Below are 20,104 nucleotides of genomic sequence, written 5' to 3' on the forward strand. Positions count from 1 at the left end.
ATGTGAACTCATAGCTTTATGCAGACATGGATATAGAAATAGGTATAAATGTGTGTAGATGTTTGTGTGTGTGTATTCATAGATATCATACATGTACATACACATACACATATGTAGATAGATATATGCTTATATTTCCTAGTTCTGTCTGCTGAGAGGGCTAGAAGCAAAGATATCCCGGTAGCAATAAGCAAACCTCTCTTGCAGAACTGGGCTTCTGAATGTTATTCTCCATTTAATGGAACCAGGGTTCCTTAGAGAAATGGTTGACTCTAGGGCTGGGGTAGGAGAAATAAAAGGTGAGACAGGACCATCTTGTACCACAAACTAAGGCAATGCTTAGAGAATGATGGGGACATATCAAAAAGACAAAAGAGCTGCTTTCAGTGAGCTCCCACTGACCAAGTCTGGGGTGATTTGAGTATCATAGTAATGACAGTTACTGACTTTATCCATTTGAATAAAATAGGAATCCATGAGTCTACAATGATAAAAATTAAACGAAAAAATGGAGGAGAAAGAAAGCCCTATCTTACCATAGAAATCTAAAGGCATTTCTTCACAAAACAGTTGGGAATGACTCAGCAGAGAATCCTGTAAGACACCATCTTCACCAAATGCAACAAGAAAATTAGTAACAGGACAAATTGACATCATGTGTCTCCTGATATGGCGCAATGAGAAGAGCAAGGAATTACTTCTGAGGGATTCTTATTGCAAATGCATAAATCACGAGGAAACATCAGACAAACCCAAATTGCAGGACATTCTGTAAAGTAACTACGTGCTTCAAGAAATGTCAAGGTCATGAAAAAGAAGAAAAAAATGAGGAATTTTTCCAAAATAAAGGAGACTAAAGAGAAATGATAACTATAAAGGACCTGGACCTATTACTGGGTCAACAAGTAAAATTTGTTTTTGTTTTTATTGAAGTATAGTTGATTTACAGGGTTGTGTTAGTTTAGGTATACAGCAAAGTGGTTCAGTTTTTTATATATAATATATATATGTATAGTCTTTTTCAGATTCTTTTCCCTTATAGGTTACATGTATTACAAAATATTGAGTCTAGTAGTTCCCCGTGCTATACAGTAGGTTCTTGTTGGTTACCTATTTTATATATAGTAGTATGTATACGTTAATCCCAAACTCCTAACTTACCCTTCCCCCACTTACCCCTTTAGCAGCCATAAGTTTGTTTTCTATGTCACAACAGGTGAAATTTGAATGGGATCTGTGAATTATATGGATGTTGGATCAGTGTTAATTTTCTGATCTTGATGGTTATACTGTGTAGGAGAATGTTCTTGTTTATAGGAAATACAAAATACATGTTGAAGGATCAAGGAGTAAGGGGCATCATGTCTGAAGCTTTTTCTCAAATGTTTCAGGAAAAAACTTTAATGTATGTGTGTATGAAGAATAAGGCAGATGTGATAAAATGGTAACAATCGCTAAATTGAGCGAAAGGTATAGGGGAGCTTCAAGTACTACTTTTACAACTTTTCTATAAACTTTAAATTTCAAACTAAAAAATATAACAACAGAAAAAAAGCCTACTATGAGCCTCTATGTACACAGACCACAGTGAATCAAACTGAGCGGGTCAATTCAAATGGAATAATAATGAAGCTTAAAGCACGACATTCCCTTACTGAGTCCCTGCCCTCAAGTTGCTCACCAAGGGGTGCGAGGGGTACACTGAAATGATGGGGTGGGAGTGCAAGATAAATGGCGCGAAGAGTCAGCTGCTACAGCAATTCAAGGGAGCCAGAAGGCTCCACTGAGGTGCTGCATGAAGAGGTCCTGGACAGGATTGGGGCAGGAGACTGGTGGTCCTGTTTAGCATATAGCCACAGGATGTAGGCATTTCTGAGAACTCTATTTTCTTTTTGATCGCAGTGCAGGCTGGTCTGTTTCTCACCTCCACACTCTTGCTCCTACTGCTTCTCTTCCCTGGAAGGTGGGCAGTTTATGAGCTTGGAGGATCCACTGTGTCCATTTTTCAAGATTTAGCTCAGATCCCTTTCTTTGACTTTTCTGACCTACTTGCTCTGCTCCAGACCAGAAATTCCTTTTCTCTTGTGCCTCCATTGTTCTTAGTACCTGTATCACTGCACATGTGGCTCTTTACGGAGCTTGTCAGTTTGTCTGTCCATCCCTCCCAGCCTGAGTCTCCTGGACGGCTTTGTATCTTTATATCTCCAATGGATATAGTGGGAGCTTGGGAATCGCTAAAATAAATTAACCTGAGACTTCCCCTAAATGTGTTTCTTCCTCTCCTTTCCATTTTTACTCCTAGGCTAACTAAAGGCTTTCTTTATTCAGTGAAAACATGTCCTGGGCTTTTCAATTTCAGGTAGTGTGAATGCAAATTTGAGGGAAAATCTTTTCTTTTCTATCCTGAGACCATCGGTGAAGGTGGAGGGAGAGATGAACCATGTTGGGAACAGCAACAAGATCCACCACACCAGTGGTTAAATTCTTGATTAATGATTCAGTGACCAACCCACATAGAAATATGCAAACTACTCCTTGGGGTTATGCTGGGGAGGTACCATAATGACCACAGCTGATTGTAAGAGCCAACCAAAATTGTGTTAACCACTGATGCTTGGAAGCTTCTCACGTCAAAACAGCTGCTTAGACCTTCCTGCCACAGTAGTATTATAATAATAATTAGTAACAGCTAACATTCCTATAAGCACTCTTCATCCACGCACCATAAGCACCCAGCAAATGTCACAAATTCTGTGTACTCAGGCGTCACCTGCCCCATCTATGGAATGAGGCAGCACTGGGGAGCAGAAAGCAGCTGCTTCCTACAATGTATTATTGAGGCACCAGTTGCAAAGCTGAACTCCTCCTCTCCTCCATGGTAATTGCAGTTTGAGGTTTGAAAGAACATCTTTTGTGAGTCGATTTCTGTTCCACCTCTTACTGTATACCATTATGAGACTGCTGTCCTCTTAGGAGCAGTAAATCATCAATCTCCTACAGAATGCTGAGAGGTTTCTGACTGGAAAAACCTCTCCTTGCTACAGTGAATACGTAAGTGCTAAAGCTTTCCTCTGTCTGCTGTCTTCACCGGTTTTAAACATTTGTTTGCACCAAGTGCTGTTTCACCCTTGAGGGAGCAGCCTCCTCACCTCATAGGCCAGCTGGCAGCTGTGGAAGAGTTTTCAACACCAGATTATTTTAAGGCATCTGTAAAGTGGGTGAAAACTAACTCTAGTGAAAAACTGTCTTAAAAAAATGAACCTTTTAGAAAGAAATCAGAATAACAACCAAGCCCTGCAGAACAGCTGGCTCCTCGAACACCTAGACTTTTACATGGTGCCTAGCAGTGTCTGCAAGATTCTATCCTGACAACCGTGTCACGGGCCATCTTTAGCAAAGAATAATATGAACCTGCTTTCACATGCTATTCAGCAGGATGACATCGGACCAAAAAGATTGCTGTAATTGCAGTTTCTGGTTTCAGCGATTTCACACTGAAATGGTAAAACCAAAAAAGCTCATTGGCATATGTTATATAATTTTTAAACGTGTACTTAGTAGTAAATATCAGCTTGATTTTGTAGCTTGTTGATATGACCTTAAAGCAAATTAAAAAAACAAACCCGTTTTATTCTTACACATAACAGCACAGCACATTTCTCTGTCGTATGAGATCATACACCAGCACGGCTTAGTATGATTGAACCAAAGCAAATGGAGAAGCTTACAGACCATTACTTCTATATCTGCAGGGTAGTCCCCCAATCAGCCCAGCGTCACATAGGAGGCAGGGCTGTTACCCTCTCTTTACAGATGAGGAAAGGAAGGCCCAGAGAAGATGCATGGCAGCCAGACCTAGACTGTGGTTCTCATGGTCCTAAGTTTAGCTCATGAAGTCATGACATCTTTCTGGGTTAAGGATTATGGTTTTAAAACTGATTGCTCATGCAGCAATTCATTATTATAAATAATCTAATAATTCACGATGAAGGAACTAGAAAACCAGGGCTAGCAACAAGTGTGTGACAGCTTGAATTTTCACCAGCTGTATTCATTGGCTCGAGGCCCGGATGCCATCTGACCTTCAAGCTAGCCAAGCACGTGGGTATTTCTTATCAGCCCTCAGAACCAAAAACTCACTGTGATATTTTAGAGAGCCAGAATTTCGTTAGGGAGGGAAAAGGGTGAAGATAATAAAGATGCCGCCTATTTTGAGATGGACTTGTTATTTCTTCCTGGTTATGGCTCTGAGGGTGAGAAGCATCAATGTTATTAATCAAGTATCTTTTGAGCCCTTACTTATGGGTCTAGCCCTGCATATAGATACTGTAGAGAATAAGAAAAGGTTAAGGTATAATTATAGGCTCAGTGGTTTTCTATCTAGTTGTAGAAAGTAGAAACACATAAGATGCTGTCTGAGCAGCAATGGCAAACTTTGGCCCATTGATCAAATCCACCCGCCTCCTGTTTTTGTACAGGGCATGAGCTAGGAATGGTTTTCACAATTTTAAATGGTGGGAAAAAAATTAAATAAGAATAACATTCTGTGACATATGAAATTAAAATTTAATACCCATCCATCAGAGTTTATTGGGACACAGCCACTCTTGCTTACGTGTGTCTTCTCCGTGCCTGCTTTTGCACTACAGTGGGCAGCAGAGTTGAGTTGTTCTGACAGAGACCATATGGGGCCACAAAACCTAAAATAGTTACTATCTGGTCCTTTCACAGAAAAAGTTTGCTGACCCTGAGGTCGTTAATAATGGTGCTAAGTGGGGTGGTTTAGAGTCAGCTGAAGACCCAGAGGACTTCCACGAGGGGAGAGAGAATTTTGGGTGGGAATAAAGCTTCAAGGAGAAAGTGCCTCCAAGTAGAGCTTGAAGGATAAAGATATTGAGTCTTGCGGTTGGGGGAAAGGCTAGACAGATGTGGCTGTCCAGATGTGGCTGTCCACTTGGCTCCACATTGACAGCAATGTGACCTTGGTAAGTTCTTTAACTTCTATACCTCAGTTTCCTCAGCTATTAAACACAAATCATAATACCCACTTCCCAGGACTGTTGTATAAAGGCCACAGTTAAGATTTCATATGCAAAGTTAGCACATTACCTGGTACAGAGCTGGAGTCTCGTCAATGTTAGCTGTTGATAGTGGTGATTGCCGTTCTTTCTCACATTTGGATATCTATTAATGAAATAAGGCAACATTTCACCTAAAAATTAAACCCTTCAGAGTTTATTAGTGAAGAAGCTTTTAAAATCTTAGAAGATGAATTCAAGCAATTGAATCCCATGAAGTTGTTAAAATGATGTCAAAAAGAATTATAGCACGGGAGTATATTCCCAGTGCGTTCTGTGAAGATAAGTTTCATAAACATGAAAATTCTATTTTGCCAGTGCATCCAGACTGGAAACTCTCTAAGAGAGTCTAGCGAAAGCTATTGACCCCTCTCCTTGATAAATGCACGCTGCAAGTATACACTTGCTTTTGCATACAATCTTAGGGCTTAATGGATCCCTTGAAGCCCATCCCTGGCTTCTAGGTTAAGAACTCATGCTCTAGTTGCTCACTCATACTTATAAAACCCACAAGATATTGATATGTGAACTAGAATGCTAAATTATTAATTCATGAAGAAGAAATAATGTCAAGTGAACTAAAACCCTTGTATTGGCCAATCAGCTCATTATCTTGCTATACAAAAGCTACATGAAAAGCCAAAGCACAATTAAAACTGAGAATGGAATCATAGCAAAGGGAATTAGAGAATAGTCTTAATAGCTCTTGTCGCCAAACTATGACAGTCTAATGCATCAGTTTCCATTGAGAAGTACCCCTGCCAAGGATGCTGGAACAGTCAATCCAGGCCCTCTGCTGTGGACAGTTCTTGATGTTTGTTCTCTTTGCTTTCAGACACAGTGAAGGCTAATCTACTTCTATCATCATTCTTGATAAATAAAGGTACAGTACAAGCAGTTAGACACCCGCATGCAGACATGAGAATTTCCTTACACTATACCTAGTCTTTCTATATATATAGAATATCTGTATCTATATCTATACCTATGTCTATTATCTGTCTATCTATCTATCTATTTATGTATCTAGTCTCCCCATATATAAATTCCAGTTTAGGGTGGGTTTGTTGTGTTAATTTTTCATAATTTCCTTTCAGGAGGGATCTTTGTTCAAATTCAGGAGGTACCTTACTGTCCCCCACCTTTCCCCTACCTCCAATCCATGATGACTCCAGAAGAAAGGGATCCATTGTTTCCTTTCTCCTTCCTTCCTTCCTGTCTCTTTCTCTCTCTCTCTTTCTTAAATAACTTTTAATTTTGAAATAGCTTAAGATGTAAGTACAAGAAATTTCAAAAGTAGTACATAGAGTTCCCACATACCTTTCACCCAACTTTTCCCAATGAAAATACCTTACATAACCACAGCACAGGTCAAAACCAGGGAATTACATTGGTATAATATAAACTCAGGAATAGACCTTAGATTTCACTAGTTTTTGTGTTTTTTTAATAAATTTATTTATTTTATTTTTGGCTGCGTTGGGTCTTCTTTGCTGCGCGCGGGCTTTCTCTAGTTGCGGCGAGCAGGGGCTACTCTTCGTTGCGGTGCACGGGCTTCTCATTTCAGTGGCTTCTTTTGTTGAGGAGCACAGGCTCTAGATGCGCGGGCTTCAGTAGTTGTGACACATGGGCTCAGTAGTTGTGGCTCGCGGGCTCTAGAGTGCAGGCTCAGTAGCTGTGGCACACGGGCTTAGTTGCTCCGCGGCATGTGGGATCTTCCCGGACCAGGGCTTGAACCGGTGTCCCCTGCATTGTCAGGAGGATTCTTAACCACTGCACCACCAGGGAAGCCCAATTTCACTAGTTTTTACATGTACTCTTTATGTGCGCATGTGTGTGTGTGTGTGTGTGCGTGTGTGTGTAGTTCCATGATATTTTAATACACATGTAGACTGAGAAATGAACACCACAATCAGGATACCACAAAGAAACTCCCTTGTGTTACTCCTTAGCAGTCAGTAATTTTCTTTTATAAATACTCCATTTTCAGTGTTAGAAATCTGAGTCCAGCAGACTTTTGCTATTTCAGGCACCTGAAGTTCTTATGCAAATGACCCTGAGGGACAGCAGTTGTGACCTCACCAATCCCTTTCCCTGGGGAGTAAACACATTCACTAATACCAAGGCCTCAATGGCAACTTTTAGACCCAAATTGTCTTGAGTTTCATTTCTTTTCTTTTTCTTTTTCTTTTTTTGCTACACGTGAGCCTCTCACTGTTGTGGCCTCTCCTGTTGCGGAGCACAGGCTCCGGACGCGCAAGCCCAACGGCCATGGCTCACGGGCCCAGCCGCTCCGCGGCATGTAGGATCTTCCCGGACCGGGGCACGAACCAGTGTCCCCTGCATTGGCAGGTGGACTCTCAACCACTGCCCCACCAGGGAAGCCCATCTTTTTTTTTTGGTTAAGCCACTAAGTTCATGATAAATTTTTTACAGCAGCAATGGAAACTGATATACACCATTAATTATGATGTTAGGTGTGGCTTTTTCGCAGATGCCCTTAGTCAGGAAGTTCCTTTTTTATCTTGAGTTTGTTGAGTGTTTTTATCACAAGAGGGTTTTGGATTTTGTTAAGTGCTTTTTTGGCATCTACTGAGATGATCATGTGGTTTTTATCTTGTATTCTATTGATATGGTATATTATATTAATCGAATTTCACATGTTATATACACTTTGCATTACTGGAATAAATCCCACTTCGTAATTAATCCTTTTTATAAGTTGCTGGATTCAATTTTCTGGTATTTTGTTGAGGATCTCTGTACGTATATTGGTCCATAGTTTTCTTTTCTTTAGATGTCTTTGTCTTTGATATCAGGATAATACTGGAGTCACGTTGAAACCATTTGAACTCAGATTGGGACTTGAACCCATGGTCTTTTTTTTTTTTTTTTTAATTATTATTTTTTATTATTTAACACAATACTGTATTTTAACTTTTTTTTTTTGCAGTATGCAGGCCTCTCACTGTTGTGGCCTCTCCCCGTTGCGGAGCACAGGCTCCGGACACACAGGCTCAGCGGCCATGGCTCACGGGCCCAGCCGCTCTGCGGCATGTGGGATCTTCCCGGGCCGGGGCACGAACCTGCATCCCCTGCATCGGCAGGCGGACTCTCAACCACTGTGCCACCAGGGAAGCCCAGAACCCATGGTCTTTTAACTGAGATCACACACTTGGTCTCAGGACTTAATGAAGCTCAGGTTCTTGATGTCTCATTGCAGAAAGAATTCAGTGAGAGATAAAGCGATAGGTAAGAAGTGGGTTTATTTAGAGAGAAACACACTACACAGACAGAGAGTGGGCCATCTCAGAGGCGAGAGTGGCTTGAGTTTCATTTCTGAATCTCTGAATATTTTCTGTCTTTGAGCAAATTTTTTAATGTATATTCCTGCTAATAGGTAAAGTCCAGTAGGATTTTTGAAAGTTAGGATTTCTGACCAAAATTTCTTTGACTATAGTTGCATAATAAAAAATGTCTTAAATCTGTGAGATGTGTTGGTATATACCTTCATACAAATCTAAACTTGCTTCCTCTGGGCTCTGAGGTTTCCTATATATATGTCCTTCACATTGGCTTTTCACCTTGGTGAGTTGCATGTGGACACATTTAGGGCCAATGTCCTCTTATAGAAAATAACACCTGAGGTTACACTCTTCTGAAGTCTACTTTCAAGGAGTTCAGTTTCCTGGTAAATTTTCAGAGCAGTACACTGTTGTTTGCCTCAGAGTTTGCATAAGTACTTTTTCATGACCATCCCCTGAGACAGTCAAAAACTAAATGGTTATTGGAGGCAGCCCAACAAACTAAGTGTTTTAAATAAATAATGACATGTGCATATTGAGTGTAACTATCATAACTGTCTATTTAAGGTCATTACAGAGAACAAAGCAATAATTCAACCCAGGAGAGCATAGCCGAAACATTCTCCAGGACATAATTAATTCTTAGAATAAAAAATCTGGGAGTTGATCAAAGATAAGAGGATGCTTGTCCCATGATGTGGAGAGGAAAAAGGAACCCACAATTGGTGGTGGGAATGTAAAATGGTAAAGCCACTTTGGAAAACAGCTTGGCAGTTTACAGTTAAAAGTTAAACACAAAACTACTTGGAAATTCCACTCTTACCTAAGAGAACTGAAAATATATGTCCACACAAAGACTCACGTGCAATTGTTCATAGCTGCATTATTCATAGACCCCAAAGCTGGAAATAACCTAACTGTCCACCAAGTAGTGAAGGGATATGTAAAATGTGGTATATCCATACAATGGATGCTACTCAGAAATAAAAAAGGAATAAGCTACTGACATATGTTACATCGTGGATGAACTTTAATAACATCATGTTCAGTGAAATAAGTTAGACACAAGAGACCACATATTATATGATTCCATTTGCATGAAATGTCTAGAAAAGGCAAACTTATAGAGACAAATTAGATTAGTGGTTGCCTGGGGCTGGAGATGGGAACAGAATGAGGGCATAAGGGATTGTGTCGGGGGGATAGAAATGTTCCAAACTGATTTATAGTGATGTTGCACCACTTGGTAAAGTTACTAAAAATAATTGAATAGTGCACTTGAAATAGGTAAATGTTCTAATATGTAAAGTGTATCTTGAAAATGCTGTTTAAAAAAACAAAACAAAACAGGAAAGTAACCCATGTTTTTCTGGGAGACAGAAGGATCAGCTAGGGGCAAATGCTCTAAGAAACCCTGACCTTGGGAAGGGATTTTTCAAACCTCCATTTGGCTGAAGCATATGTTGCCAGTCACTCCGCAGAGGCCTCAGCTATCCTCACTGTATTTCTCTCTTTAGAAGGTGTTCTTCCCCTCTCGTTTCTAGTTTGAGACTAGAAACCATTTATAGTTCTGGTGGGTGCATGAGTGGAAGGACCAGCACTTTTGTTGCCTCTTATACCCTCTGCTTCTCTGAATGGAAAGGGCCAGTTCTGCAGATGCTTGCCGGAAAATCTTAGTGGGAGCAAGAAAAGTTTGTCAGTCCAGTCGTAGGGTAAATCTGGCTCGAGGAAATGGGGAAGGGGGTTCACAGGCCTGAAGAGAGAGAGTCCTGGAGACATAAGGGAGAGAAGCGGTGGATTCAGCCTACCTGATTCCCCTGGGGGGAAGGCCCAGGGGGTGTATAGGGGGCACCCAGGCCTGCAGAGAACCCATTCCTCTGGGGAACCTCACACTGCGATGAGAAGCTTCCCACCTTCCAGGGACTTTTGCTGCTCTCGGTAGTCCTGTGTCACCCGTGATATATGCAACACAGCATGGCCAGAGGAAGCTGAGTTGACCAGAGGGTAAGCAAGTGTGGTGTAGACCAGGAGAGGAGCCAGGGAAGAGGAGACACAGTCACGATGCCTGTCCAGTGTCCAGAAGAGGATAGCTTGGGCTAAGAAGTTACATAGGTTGAATAGAGTTGTAAAGTTTGCATTCATAGCTATCATTTATTAGCTCTGAGTTCTTTAGCAAATTAACCTCTAATAATGATCTATTTCTATGTACATTTTGTAGTATACTATACTATCATATTATTCTATAATTATAATTTGCCTAGGGTGGCTGCATTCAGCTGCAGGGTCAGCTGGGGGTTGAGCTCAGCTGAGATGCTGAACCAGTTGGGCCTCCCTCACCATGTGGTTCTTTTTATTCATTAGTTTCATCTCAGAGCCTTAAATGGAGGCTGGGTTCCAAGAAGATAAGCTCCAATGTGCAAGAATTTATCAGCAAGTCATGTTTGCTGATGGGTCATTGGCCAAAAAAAATCACCTGAGTCAGCAGGCAATCAATGTGGGACGGAAGTCTGTGAAGATGTGAATACTGGGGGGTCTGATTCATGTGGGGACCAGCAGTACAACAGTCTACCACACTTTCTAAGCCTCAGTTTCTTCATCTGTAAAATGAGGATGATAATATTTCATTTGGCTTCTTACGCAGAATAAATGAGATCATATACGTAAAGCACCTATCGAAAGGTCTAGTACTTAGTAAGTAATCAGTGGCTATTTGTTTTTATCATTATCACTAACATGGCTATTATTATTATGATTGCTATTGTACTTTCCCCTCAGATTTATCAGAGCGTCGGGAGATGTGAGAGTGAACCAGGAGGGCCTGACCTAATGTAGGAAGTCAGGAAAGACTTTCTTGAAAAAATGAATTTCTTTTTAAAGTTTTATTTATTTTTGACTGCGTTGGGTCTTGGTTGCTGCGCGTGGGCTTTCTCTAGTTGCGGCGAGCGGGGGCTACTCTTCGTTGTGGCGTGCAGGCTTCTCATTGCGGTGGCTTCTCTTGTTGTGAAGCATGGGCTCTAGGCATGCGGACTTCAGTAGTTGTGGCTTGCGGGCTCTAGAGCGCAGGCTCAGTAGTTGTGGCGCACGGGCTTAGTTGCTCTGTGGCATGTGGGATCTTCTCAGACCAGGGCTTGAACCCGTGTCCCCTGAATTGGCAGGCGGATTCTTTTTTTGTTTTGTTTTGTTTTTTTGAGGTACGTGGGCCTCTCACTGTTGTGGCCTGTCCCGTTGCGGAGCACAGGCTCCTGACGCGCAGGCCCAGCGGTCATGGCTCACGGGCGCAGCCGCTCCGTGGCATGCGGGATCCTCCCGGACCAGGGCACGAACCCGTGTCCCCTGCATTGGCAGGCGGACTCTCAACCACTGCACCACCAGGGAGGCCCTGGCAGGCGGATTCTTAACCACTGCACCACCAGGGAAGTCCCTGAGAAAATATTTCAACTGAGGTATGATAGATAAATAAAAATTTACTAGGCTAAAGACATGGAAGCAGCCTAAGTGTCCATCAACAGATGAATGCATAAAGAAGATGTGGTGTATATATATACGATGGAATATTACCTAGCCATAAAAAAGAATGAAATAAGGCCATTTTCAGCAACATGAATGGACCTAGAAATGATCATACTAAGTGAAGTAAGTCAAAGACAAGTGTCATAGGATATAACTTATGTGTGGAATCTAAAAATAGTACAAATGAACTTATTTACAAAAAAGGAAACAGACTCACCAACATGGAAAACATTGGAGTTTTTTTATAGTTACCAAAGGGGAAGGGGAGGGAGGGGTATATTGGGAGTATGGGATTAACAGATGCACACTACCATATATAAAACAAATAAACAACAAGGACCAACCAGGGAACTATATTCAGTATCTTGTAATAAACTATACGTAAAAGAATAAAAAAATTATATAGGTATATAGATATATAAATGTATAACTGAACCACTTGGCAGTACACCTGAAACTAACACAGTGTTGTAAATCAACTATAGTTCAATTAAAAAAATTTACTAGGCTAAAGGAATCCATGGGGAAGAGCATTCCAGGAGAGGGAACAGTGTGTGCAAAGGCCCTGAGGTTGGGTGGGGGGGGAGTATGTAGCAACTACCACAGCCATGAAAACAGCTGATTATACAATGTTAGCATTGTAAACTTAGAGATATTTCCAGGGTGTTATGAACAGGTCCACCTTTAACATTTGCAGGGCCCGGGACAAGAGTATAAAGAAAGGCCCATAGACTAAGTATTTAAAATTATAAAACTAGCTAACAAACTATCAATACAATATGTTCTATCCTCCTACCTTATCCTCCTACCCCTGGCTTCCCAACCCCAGCTCCATCCTGAACCCTGAGGGTTAGGTGCACATGCATGAGGACCCCTCAGATAGCATATCCAAGCTTCTCCCCAGCAGCAAATAGCCATTGCCCAGCCATCTCTCAGCACCCCTCAGGGTGTGTTTGCCAGCTCTGTGGTCCACTTTCAGGATGGACCTAGTCTGGAGAGCTGTAGGTCATTCAAGGATCATTCAAGGAACATTCTGGAATCTTGAGTACCCAGAATATGGTCCAGGAGGGAAGGTCCAGTCTCTGAATGGACACATCCCTTTGGTCCATGGGTTGTTTGTCCTGTAAGGAGGGACCAGTCAAAAGGAGGGTCAGAGAGGAACCCCTAAAACACAGGCCCAGGCTCGGGCCCCTCACACCCACAATAATACTGGTTAATGGGACCTAGGGAAAATAAGTGAGGCCACGGGAGGGGAAGGCTTCCTGGTGGAGGAAATGCCCAAGCCCAATATCTTCCAGCAGAGGAAGCATCTGCTTCAAAATTGAAGTACATGACATAATAAATCTAATGTTCCTTGAAATCAAATATGAAATGTTACAATCAGGTGGCAGATGTTTTAGCTTTGGTTAAGGCATTTCTCTTTTAACTCTTTTATTTGGCAAGATTGCAAGTATTCTGATCAATTGCAATTTCAGTGAAGTCTTACTCTACTAGGCTCAAATATGGCTTAGGGAAGAGCAGAGGGGTCTGTCTGCTCATTTCTAAGTTGTTATCATGCGGATAAGAGAGATTTTTTAATTTAAGGGCTTAACTATGAAAACTTTTTTAGTGACTCATACAATGAGATTTAAATGCAGCCCTTAGTGTGAAATACCCATTTGCTAAGAGTGGAAAGGGGGAAAATATGATTGGGTGAACACAGATTGGAATGCAGAAATGTGAGCCCTGACATATCCTTTCCCTTCCAACGAAATGCTGACCTAGGGCAATCGTTCACCCACGCCCCCTCATCCCCAAATTAGCTGTCCTTGAGATTTAAGCACTAGAATTCTGAGAGATGGAAGGATCAGTTCTAATATTTATTTATTTGCCTATTTTACTGTGAAAATGAGAATTGTGCCTTTGTTTGTGGAAGTCCAAGGGTGGGGAGGATTAAATGCACTAAAGAGAGCCAGGAAACCTTACATTTTTAAATATAGCAAGCTCGGTCATTTGGCCCAAGGGGAAATAGCAATGTCAGGAATGAGCTACTAATTACCAGCAACATCCCAGAAGGGAGGCGAGGAGAGTTGGTGGTGAAAGGGGCTTGGGGGCAAAGGCGTGTGACCCATGGGTGGTGTCTCCTCAGCAGCCTCGTCCAAGAGTCTTTGCAAGAACAGGGCAGCCTCTTAGGGAATTTGTTCCTAATTCTTCCTGCCCCATGCAAATCCCAACAAGAAAGGAATAATATAAAGGTAGATGAGGCCAAAATACCTGCAATGGAGGAGAAGGGGCCGGGGGTGGGGGGAGGGAGGTGAACTCCAAAGTTGCCAATTTGGAAGACTGGGAGAAAAGGCACACCCATACATCAATATTCAATTTAGGGAGAGTTTATTATTATTATAACTATGTTATCAATAGTGAATTTTTACTGAGTGCTTACTATGGGCTTGGCAGTGGTAAAGTTTATAAGTGTTGGTTCTATAAGGGATATACACACCCTATGAGGAAAGTGATATTATCCCGTTTTACAGCTGAAGACAAAGAGGCTTAAAGGGGTTGGGTCCAGGATGGTAGAGAAGATGATGGATTCATTTTGGATTGAGTGAATCAGTTCTAAAGACTGTCAAAAATGAGAAATTGAACCTGGAGGGTGGAGGCAGGGCAGGCAGGGGGGAGAAGGTCATGTAGATCTCCACTGTATACCTTTTTTAATATTTTGAGTTTTGAAGCAAATGAATATACATGCTATCTGTTTAATAAATAAATAAAAATGTAAAAACAACAAAAAATCAGAAATTGATGTTAGGAAAGGTCAGGACTGAAAAAGTAGCTTCGAGAGTCAGGTGGTGTTGAAGACAAGGGTGTGGCTGTGAGTGGAAAACCCTCAGTGATAGGAACCCAGTAGTAACTGGTAAACCAAGAATGGGAGAGACTTTTCTCTGTTTGTCGTTTTTAATCAGCCAATCAGAAGCAAACTTAACACTCTCTTAGGTCACAGCTTAAGGACTCTTAACAGACAAGAGTTAACTCTGGGTTTGTAGAAGTATTTAGAAGGCATTAGGAGAGATTCTTACCGCCTGAGTAATCCAGGAAACATTTATCCTGAAGAGAAGGCTGAGGCAAACTTTTCTAAAGGTACTAATAGAAACTCTCTGGAATGATTCACAGCCCCATTCTTCCTAGAAGTAACTGGTTCAAGCATTTTAGTAAGAGGCCAAGAAAGATAAGCCACTGTGTGGAACTTAATTATGCATCACTTGGTTTCTTTGATGTTTCCTGAACTAAGTAGGATTATTAAATGTTTTATGTTTAATCTGTACCTATTGCAAGCAGAGGTTGGGTCTAAATGCCCAGGAGAACTATTTCTCCAAAGTTCCAGCACTTCCAGCTTCCTGGCCAGCCCTTTGTCAGCACCAAATCAATGATGAATGAACTGGGAGAGGGGAGGTGACTTTTCTGAGAACGGGTAGTCCTCTGTAGGAGAGACAAATGAGAACCACAGAACATCAGCTAACATTAGGCTAATAGGGACCTTGGAGATGACTAGGACAGTGGTTCTCACGCCTGACCAAGCATCACGATTTCATGGAGGACTTGTTAATACACAGGCTCCATCCCCAGAGTTTCTGATTCATGTCTGGGATAGGACCTGAGAATCAGCATTTCCAATGACTTCCAGATGATGTTTTATTTCATCACACCTTGAGGCCCACCGAACTAGTATAATCTCTTCATCTTACAAACAGAAAACCAAAGCCCAGAGTGTATAAATAACTTGTCCTAGGTCCCCTAGTTAATGGCAGAGCTAGGATTAGAATCTTAATCTCTCTTTCTCTTTCCCTCATCTCTAAATTTTCAGCATGTATTTCCTAAAAGTAAAAACACTCTTTCGTAACCAGAGTACAATTACAATATCAGGAAATCAACATTAAAACAATATAAACAATCTACAGACCTTATTCAAATTTTGTCAATTGTCCCACTAGTGTCCTTTATTGGACCAGGATCCAATCCAGAGTTACACAAATTTAGTTGTGATGTCTCTGCAGTTTGCTTTAATCAGGAAAAATTCCTCAGTCTATCTTTGTTTTTAGGACCTTGATACTTTTTGAAGAGTACAGGCCAGTTATTTGGAAGAATGTCCCTAGATTCGGGCTGTCTGATGGTTTTTCATAACTAAATTCAAGTTCTGCTGTTTCAGCACAAATAGCACACCTTCTCAGAGTATCATGTCAGGAGGCACATGAGGTCCATTTTTCCATTTCTAATGATAGGAACCTTGACCCCTTGTTTAAGATGCAATCTGCTGGGTTTTCCCATGATACAGTTATCATTTCATCCCTCTGTAATGAATAAGTATCTTGTGAGGAGAAACCTTGAGACTATGTAGGTTTATTTCTTATCATGCTTCACCCGCTGATTTTGTCATCCATGAATGATTTGTACCTGAAGCAACTGTTAATGTGGTGGTTGCAAAGTGGTGACTCTAATTCTATCCTTTCTCCTACATGTATTAGTTGGACTCCTACTGTAAGGAAAAGTTTCCCCTTCTCCCCCGTTCATTCATTCATTCATTCATATCAGTATGGACTCACTCATGGATTCTTTTTTATTCTAGAATCTATATGTCTTAACACCTAAGTCCACTCTCTTTCCACTCTAGGGCCCAGCTGCTTATAATAGCATTATTTCAGAGATGACTTCTTAGTTTATCACATTGGTTCAAAAACCGAATTGCAATTTTATTCAGACCATAGACTTTATGATAGGTCTCCTCTTTCGTGACAGTACAGGTTCCAAGCTAGAGCCTAGGAATATCAACAGTCTTAAGAGTACTACCGCTGTTGCTCTGGGTCATATTTTCCAGGGTCATAATAACAATTTAAATTTTTTGCCTTAAAGCAATGCCTTCATCATTTCCCACCCACCTTAATTCGTCTTAGGCCATGTGTGTAAGGAGTCGAACCATGCTCATATTATGGTCCTTGAGCTAAAGGAGGATCCCATCCTTGAACTCAGAGAATGGGAGAAGGGTAGGCCCAGCTGGTCATGGCCAAACCTAGGTTTCTAAGAAGGAAAAAACTGCTTTAGTTCTCTCTTTAGTTCTCTCTTTCCTGGTCCTCCCACTCCATTGTCCCTGGGGTACCTGAAGGAGGGACATTTGACTTGCATTTGTACTTGGTTGTATAAGTCTAAAGGAGAATGCCAACTCACAAGTCAATATTTGCCATTTTTGACTACTAACTACATGATTTAAAAAAAAACGAAAACAAGACTTTACCACATCCTTGATTTCACCATCATGTCATTGTGCAAGAAAAATAAATCAGCTATTTAGCAGAAGCAAGATGTGACTTTTTAAAAAAAACCTAAGTGCTTTTTGCTTTTAGAAACAAATATAGCTGACTCAGAACCATAAAGAAATGAAAAATTTCATTTTGGGGTACACATACCTCTGTTCTCTAAGATGTATTCTAAGGGAAATTCCTCTCAGAATTTAGCCACTTATAACCAGTATTAGAATGCTCTGGGAATAAGAACTCAAACTGAACCAGGTTGAGTTGAAATGTCTAACGCCGTGGTTCTCAAGCTATGGTGATACTGCCCCATGAAGGGGCATTTGGTGGAGGGTGGATGTGTTTTTCTGGTTGTCACAATCAGTAAGGTCGGGGTGCTACTGGCATTTAACATGCAGGTGCCTAGATGATAAACATCCCGCCATGCATGGGACAGTTCCATATGCATGAGTTGCCCTGCCCAAAATACCGATAACATCCATGGGGAAACAATCAAAGAGCTTTCCCAGGAATTTGGAATTAGACTAAGACTCCACCTCAGTATAACTGCTCTCTTGAATTGAGGAGTTGTAACCCCAAGAACTGTTGGCTGTGGACATGATTTACATAGTGGATTGGGCAGTAGAGAGAGCTCATCTACAGTGAGAGGGGACTGACACAGATACGTAGATAGAAACGGGGAGAAGTGACAGAGTGAGGCTCTTGCTGACACTCTGCTTCAAGCCCTTGGCTCTGTTTACACTTCAGGCCCATCTATAACCCTGTTGTTGGTTTCTGTGACACCCTGTTGCTTGCAAACAAGGGTGTTAACTTCAGAGAAACTGCCATCTGCCATCACCTGGATGAGCAATGGAGAAAGCTAGTGTGTCCGGGGCAAGAGGGAGGCATCCATGCACCACTGGATGCTGCCTGAAGGCCTTAAGGTTCCTGGTCAGCTACTGCTGGACCAACCAAATGTGGCCTGAGAGGCGGGTGCTAGGAGATGGGTCTCTCCAGAAACTGCATTGTGACTGGAGAGGGCAGTTCCAGAAGAGGAGGAAGTGCTGGACAGCAAATTGTACAAGAGCTCACAGCATCCCCAGTAGGAGGTCAGCCCAGACTGAGACTGGAACTTCTTAAATCTCTTCCATGGAAAGGACCGGCATGAGTTTGGATTAGGTGAGCCTGTTTAATGTAGACCTGACTGCCAGGAGGTTACATCTATGGATTAGGGGTCAGTTAGGAAAATAGCTCCCAGCTGAAAACAGGAAATTCACTTTCTTTAAAAGGAAAACAAAATCCCTCACACTCAAGGGAAAACATCTCTTAAAATGCTAGCCTTGGTTTCTTAATTAGCTTTTTATCTACTCAAGTAGGATACTCAAGTTTGTGTTGAAGATGGTAGGTTTCATTTCTGTTACTATTAGAACTCCACGAGATAGAGGGGGAAGTGGTGGTTTCGTGGTGTATTTCTATGGGCCGCTGCTTCATTTCTTGGCTGTAGTTTCTTTAGCTTTTTGAAAAGAGACATCACAGAGGGAAAATATAATTCCAAGAACTTTGGGGTTTGCTAGCCTACAAACCATTTAACAATGATAAAGGTATGGTTCGGGAGGGGCAGTTATCATTTTCACCTGCCATTTCCAGGCAGTGAGTATAGACAGATGAAGGAAATGTGGTACATGGCATGGTGTTCTGGGACGTGGCTTGGGTTGTGAGATCTGAGTTCTTCCCTGCAAGGCTTCCATCCCAATCTTGCTTTTCTTGGATTTCAAAGACAATGCTGGGATTCCCTCGATTGATCATCAACGCTTTTCCCCGTGATCTTACCCTTGTTACTTCCCACCCAGCATTCCCTTAAGAGTCCTCTCATTCCTACACCTGTCAACATAGGATTAGCTTCAGAACCGGTTGCTTTAAAACATGCATCTTTCAAAAAATGTATCTCACTTTCAGGAATGGAAACAATTTTAAGAACAAGGCAAAAATCAAGTCGTGTGAAATACTCATCTGATTAAACCCCTACAGCTGTCTAAAGGAAGATGTTTCTTACGTTAACATGTCTTCAGCAGCAGAATTTTACCAATTCAGTCATTCTTGTTATTCAACCCTTCCAAGCCCAGAAAGCTCTAGACTGACAGGTAGAAAATAGCACCTGACACATGGAGGGCAATCAGTAAATGTTAGTTGAATTGAATTGAAGCCAAGCCTGAGTTCTAATCCTATTTGTGCTATCAGTTATCAGGGTGAGCTGGGCCTTGCTTTTTGCATTTGTCATAGGGGAAGATTAAAGGACTATCTTATCTGTAAGGTCTCTTGCAACTCTAAAATCTATGAGAAATAAAATGTTTTGTAGTGCAGTTAGTATTCTGAGCCATTTCTCAAGGCTTTTGTCTAACTTTTTGAGAGTTAGTTACATTATTGACCCCTGTGCCCCTGTCCAGTTTGCTTATTACATGCTCAGTGGCCTTCTCTCTGATCCATGAATAGGCCAGGTTCTCCTGCCCCTGAGAAATTGCTCTTGCTGTTCCTTCTGTCTGGGTTGCTTTCCTCCCACACTCTGCAAGGTTGGTTGCTCCTCAGCACTCGGGCCTCAGCTGAAATGTCATCTTCTAAGAAGTCTTTCCTGACGACTTGAATATCTGACACTCTCTATTACATCATCCTATTTATTTCTATGCAGTGCTTATTACAACTTATCTTTATCTTATATGTTTACTGTTTGTTTTAACTCCCTCCCCCTAGACTACAAGCTCCACAAGGGCAGGAAACTGTCTATATTCTTTTTCAATATGCCTTCAGAACCAGGCTTCCAGGAACCCATATACATGTAACGCCTTTTCCAAAATAGAAGAGGCTGCCTCTTCCTCTGAGAAGCCCCAGCCCCTTGCTGGGCACCTGGCTTGGTGAGCCAGGCATGGGATGGATTTCAGCCCTTCCTAGTCCCTTCACC

General features: G+C 41.6%; 1 long non-coding RNA gene across 1 annotated transcript in view; it reads right to left on the reverse strand.

Moving 5' to 3' along the window:
* Positions 1-2,719: 2,719 nt before the first annotated feature.
* Positions 2,720-20,104, reverse strand: part of LOC307196188 — a 93,957-nt gene continuing 76,572 nt past the window's right edge. Inside the window, exons 5-6 of the long non-coding RNA XR_013831062.1 lie at positions 5,110-5,184; positions 2,720-3,168 (exon numbers count right to left, since the gene is read on the reverse strand). This is a non-coding gene — a long non-coding RNA (uncharacterized lncRNA). The remainder of the gene's footprint in view (positions 3,169-5,109; positions 5,185-20,104) is intronic.

Source organism: Stenella coeruleoalba (assembly GCF_951394435.1).
Source record: "Stenella coeruleoalba genome assembly, chromosome: 1".
Taxonomy (NCBI): domain Eukaryota; kingdom Metazoa; phylum Chordata; class Mammalia; order Artiodactyla; family Delphinidae; genus Stenella; species Stenella coeruleoalba.